General features: G+C 48.0%; 1 long non-coding RNA gene across 1 annotated transcript in view; it reads right to left on the bottom strand.

Moving 5' to 3' along the window:
- Positions 1-2,921: 2,921 nt before the first annotated feature.
- Positions 2,922-5,429, bottom strand: part of LOC108541228 (uncharacterized) — an 8,115-nt gene continuing 5,607 nt past the window's right edge. Inside the window, exon 3 of the long non-coding RNA XR_001888911.1 lies at positions 2,922-3,388. This is a non-coding gene — a long non-coding RNA (uncharacterized LOC108541228). The remainder of the gene's footprint in view (positions 3,389-5,429) is intronic.

Below are 5,429 nucleotides of genomic sequence, written 5' to 3' on the forward strand. Positions count from 1 at the left end.
ACTCAGGAGGCTGAGGCAGGAGAATCCCTTGAACCCAAGAGGCAGAACCTGCAGTAAACTGAGATTTCACCACTGCATTCCAGCCTGGTCTACAGAGTGAGATTCTATCTCCAAAAAAAAAAAAAAAAAGATAAGGATGTTACTGGCTCACACTTTGGGAGGCCAAGGCAACATGGACCACTTGAGGTCAGGAGTTCAAGACCAGCCTGTCCAACGTGGTGAAAACCCTTCTCTACTAAAAATCAAAAAAGTAGCCGGGCATGGTGGTAGGCACCTATAATCCCAGCACTTTGGGAGGTTGAGGTGGGCAGATCACTTGAGATCAGGAGTTCGAGACCAACCTGGCTAACATGGAGAAATTCTGTCTCTATTAAAAAATACAAAAATTAGCCAGGCGTAATGACAAAGGAATCCCAGCGACTTGGGAGGTTGAGTCAGGACAATCACTTGAAGATGGGAAGCAGAGGTTACAGTGAGCCAAGATTGCGCCACTGCACTCCAACCTGGGCAACAGAGACTGTCTCAAAAATAAATAAAAAATAAAAAAGATGTTACCAAGGATACAAATGAAGAGATGCATAGGGTGAGGTGTGGGGAAAGGGGCTCAGAACTTCCCTGCCCTGGCCGGGCGTGGTGGCTCAAGCCTGTAATCCCAGCACTTTGGGAGGCCGAGACGGGCGGATCACGAGGTCAGGAGATCGAGACCATCCTGGCTAACACGGTGAAACCCCGTCTCTACTAAAAAATACAAAAAACTAGCCGGGTGATGTGGCAGGCGCCTGTAGTCCCAGCTACTCGGGAGGCTGAGGCAGGAGAATGGCGTAAACCCGGTAGGCGCAGCTTGCAGTGAGCTGAGATCCGGCCACTGCACTCCAGCCTGGGCGACAAAGCGAGACTCCGTCTCAAAAAAAAAAAAAAAAAAAAGAACTTCCCTGCCCTTCTTGGGTGAGCCATCCTCCAGGAACCTCCCCGTGTTCAGCTCTCTGGAAACTCCCTGAACCCTGTCCTCTTAGGCACTGGATAGTTATGAATAACCACACAGAAATGCAAATGGACACAAAGGCCATGATCTAACAGATGAAGTGGAGAAACAGAGCAAGGCCTCCCATTCTTCATGTTCTCTGTGGCCCCTTCTTCCAGGGTACATGGCAGCATCTCCTCTGAAGTGGGGTGTATTTTGACCCACAAAGTAGGTCAGACAACATTCCTTCTTCCAGGGTATGGGTTAAAGCCCATTCTGAAATGGGAGTATCGTCACCTACTGTCAGACAAAGTGTGTCACTGAATTTACTTTTTTTTTTTTTGGAGGGGAGATGGAGTTTTCACTCTTGTCGCCAGGCTGGAGTGCAGTGGCGTGATCTCAGCTCACTGTAACCTCCTCCTCCTCCTGGGTTCAAGCGATTCTCCTGCCTCAGCCTCCCGAGTAGCTGGGACTACAGGCGCACGCCAACATGCCCAGCTGATTTTTGTGTTTTTAGTAGAAATGGGGTTTCACCATGTTGGCCAGGATGGTCTTGACCTCGTGATCCACCCGCCTCAGCCTCCCAAAGTGCTGGGATTACAGGCATGAGCCACTGTGCCTGGCCACAGAACTTCTTTATAGCCAACTCCAAGAAGAAAGGTGAGAGAAGATTCCTGCCTTGGGGAGAAAAATGGCAGGAGAAAGAAAGGTTGTTTTCCAAGACCTGCTTCAGAAGTCAGCTCACAGCAAGCTCTTCATCCCAGGTTCAAGAATTATTGCACCTCAGCCTCCCGAGTAGCTGAGACTACAGGTGCGTGCCACCACACCTGGCTAGTTTTTGTATTTTCAGTAGAGATGAGGTTTCACCATGTTGCTCAGACTGGTCTTGAATTCTTGACCTCAAGTGATCCACCCATCTCAACCTCCCAAAATGCTGGGATTACAGGTGTGAGCCACCACACCCGGCCAACTTGGATTTTTTTTTTTTTTTTTTTTGGATACCAAGTCTTACTCTGCCACCCAGCGTGGATTGCAATGGCAAGATCTTGGCTCACTGCAATCCCCACCTCCCGGGTTCCAGTGATTCTGTCTCAGCCTCCCAAGTAGCTGGGATTACAGGCATGCACCACCACACCTGGCTAATTGTTATATTTTTAGTAGAGATGGGGTTTCACTATGTTGGCCAGGCTGGTCTCGAACGCCTGCCCTCAGGTGATCCATCTGCCTCGGCCTCCCAAAGTGCTAGGATTATAGGCGTGAGCCATCGTACCCAGCAACGACTTGGAATTTTTTTGTTGAGTGGGAGGGGAAGACAGTCTCATTTTGTCATCCAAGCTGGAATGCAGTGGTACAATCTCGGCTCACTGCAACCTCTGCCTCCTGGGCTCAAGCAATTCTTTTGCCTGAGCCTCCCAAGTACCTGGGACTATAGACATCCACCACCATGCCCAGGCTAATTTTTTTTTTTTTTTTTTAAGAGACAGGGTTTCACCATGTTGCCCATACTGGTTTCAAACTCCTGGGCTCAAGCGATCCACCCACCTTGGCCTCCCACAGTGCTGGGATTACAGGTGAGCAACACCATGCCTGGCCAGATGGCATGAATTTGAGAGGCATCATTATGACCTGAAGGTCCTTCTGCACAGGGAATCTTATGCTTTAGGGAATAAAAACATTATATAATCAGAAGAGTTTTTTTTGAGACAGAGCCTCACCCTGTTGCCCAGGCTGGAGTACAGTGGCACAATCTCAGCTCACTGCAATCTCCGCCTCCCAGGTTCAAGCAATTCTCTTGCCTCAGCCTCCAGAGCAGCTGGAATTATAGGTGGCTGCCATCATACCTGGCTAATTTTTCTATTTTTAGTAAGATGGGGTTTCACCACGTTGGCCAGGCTAGTCTCGAACTCCTGACCTCATGATCCACCCACCTCGGCCTCCCAAACTGCTGGAATTTCAGGAGTTTTTTAAAAGCCAGATTTTATTTCTATTTAAAAACAATGCTCAGGAGACTTAGCTCCAAAGACGAAGAGGCCAGGGTTCCAGGTACAGCTACAGCGAGGTGCTGGCGATGACTGAGTGAGTCGTGGAAGGCGCTGTAGTTCTTTGGAGACTTCCACTTTTTCGTATCACTCCTAGTCTTAGGCTTGTGGTTTTCTGCAAGTTCTCGTCAACTGTAACTGTACACAGGGCTGTCACTCCAGTGAGAACAATGAAAAAAGCACCTATGGCTATCATTGTTAATCCAGTAGAGAAAACCACAGAGTCAGAGGGGTCCTGTAGAACAACAACGAGTCCCACAATCACAGTCGATAACCCTAAGCAGGTGACAAGCAGACATTCAGAGCAAGACAAGCATCGAAACTCCCGTCTTCCAGATAGACTCATCCATGGATAAGTTTGGATAGGTTGGTACATGGTGAATTTTTGCTGCAGTGGTTAAGAGAAGAAAAAGTCTATGAAAGCTCAAATATAAAAGGGTAAATAGAATCCTTTCTTTTTTTTCTGTGAATTGCATCTACTGTGCATTCTTTTCTGTTTTCCTTTTTTTTTTTTTTTTTAACGGAGTCTCGCTCTGTTGCCAGGCTCCAGTGCAGTGGTGTGATCTTGGCTCACTTCAAGCTCTGCCTCTCGGGTTCAAGTGATTCTCCTGCCTCAGACTCCCTAGTAGCTGGGATTACAGGCGTGTGCCACCACACCCAGCTAATTGTTGTATTTTTAGTAGAGACAGGGTTTCACCACGTTGACCAGAATGGTCTCAATCTCTTGACCTCTTGATCCGCCTGCCTCGGCCTCCCAAAGTGCTGGGATTATAGGCATGACCTACTGCGCCCGGCCCTTTTTCTTTTTTTTTTTAAGTAAGACAGAGTCTCACTGTGTTGCCCAGGCTGGAGTGCAGTGGCGCGATCTTGGCTCACTGCAACCTCCACCTCCCGGGTTCAAGGGATTCTCCTGCCTCAGCCTCCTGAGTAGCTGGGATTACAGGTGCCCACCGCCGCAGCTGGCTAATTTTTGTATTTGTAGTAGAGACAGGGTTTCAGCATATTGGCCAGGCTAGTCTCAAACTCCTGAATTCAAGTGATATGCCTACCTTGGCCTCCCCAAATGCTGGATTTACAAGCATAAGCCACCACACTGGGCCTACTATGCATTTTCAATCAGAACTCCCTTCACCCTGTCTAATATCCTGAAGGTAATTTAAAGGGCTGGCTTCTAAGAGGTACTCAAATTCCCCTCTGAGGAGGCTCTCAGGAGGTCATAGTTCTTCATGGTTTAATATATATCTTTTGGCTGGGTGCGGTGGCTCACACCTGTAATCCCAACATTTTTGGATGCCAAGTTGGGAGGACTGCTTCAGCTCAGAAGTTCAAGACCAGCTTGGGCAACATACCTGAGACCCTGCCTCTACTAAAAATTTTAAGAAAATTATCCGGTTCTGGTAGTACATGTCTGTAGTCCCACATACTTGCGAAGCTGAAGCAGGAGAATCACCTGAACCCAGGAGATGGAGGCTACAGTGAGCTATAATTAGGCCACTGTACTCCAGCCTGAGTAACAGGACCAGACCCTGTCTCAAATTTTTTAAAAAAGGACATAAAAAGATACATCTTTACAATGTGCAAAGAAAACAAAATCTCAACCCCAAAGTCACTATGCCCAGGGGAAAAGTTAAGCTTGGAAACCGAGTCACACAAACAAAACAAAATCTGCCTTTCCTTTTGTTCCTGAACAGATAGCTATAAGATAGAAGGCCAGCCGGGTGCAGTAACTCATGCCTGTAATCCCAGCACTTTGGGAGGCTGAGGCGGGAGGATCACGAGGTCAGGAGATCGAGACCATCCTGGCTAACAAGGTGAAACCCCGTCTCTACTAAAATACAAAAAATTAGCCAGGCGTGGTGGTGGGCACCTGTAGTCCCAGCTACTTGGGAGGCTGAGGCAGGAGAATGGCGTGAACTTGGGAGGTGGAGCTTGCAGTGAGCCAAGACCATGCCACTGCACTCCAGCCTGGGCGACAGAGCAGGACTCCGTCTCGGGAAAAAAAAAAAAAAAAAGACTAAAAAAGATAGAAGGCCACATGACTCAAAAGGGAGACTTTTTTACCTGACAATGTAAATTAGTAGGTTATCTTCATAGGGAGGAGACAAGAGGAGACTATAAATCGCCCCACCCACCCACCCCGAGACCCGTGCATATTTGATTTTTATGTTTATCTACAGGTCAAGCACAGATTGCCCGAGTTCGAGAAATACATGATTGTTCTTCCTCTCCTTCCTTTTCACATGCAGCACGTGGATTCACTGAGCGCTCAAAGCCTCAAAACAATGTGACCCTATCCTTCCCTGTTTTTTCCTTCCACCTTTCCCCTCCTGCCCACTTTTTCCCCTTCAATATTGAAGCCCTCTAAATCCTGTTTGGAAAAAGTGCTGGCTCCAGATCCTCTTGTGGCTTCTGTCTCTCTTTCCTGGGCG

The sequence above is a fragment of the Rhinopithecus bieti genome, unplaced genomic scaffold (genome assembly GCF_001698545.2).
Source record: "Rhinopithecus bieti isolate Rb0 unplaced genomic scaffold, ASM169854v2 scaffold_19459, whole genome shotgun sequence".
In the NCBI taxonomy this organism is placed as follows: Eukaryota; Metazoa; Chordata; class Mammalia; order Primates; family Cercopithecidae; genus Rhinopithecus; species Rhinopithecus bieti.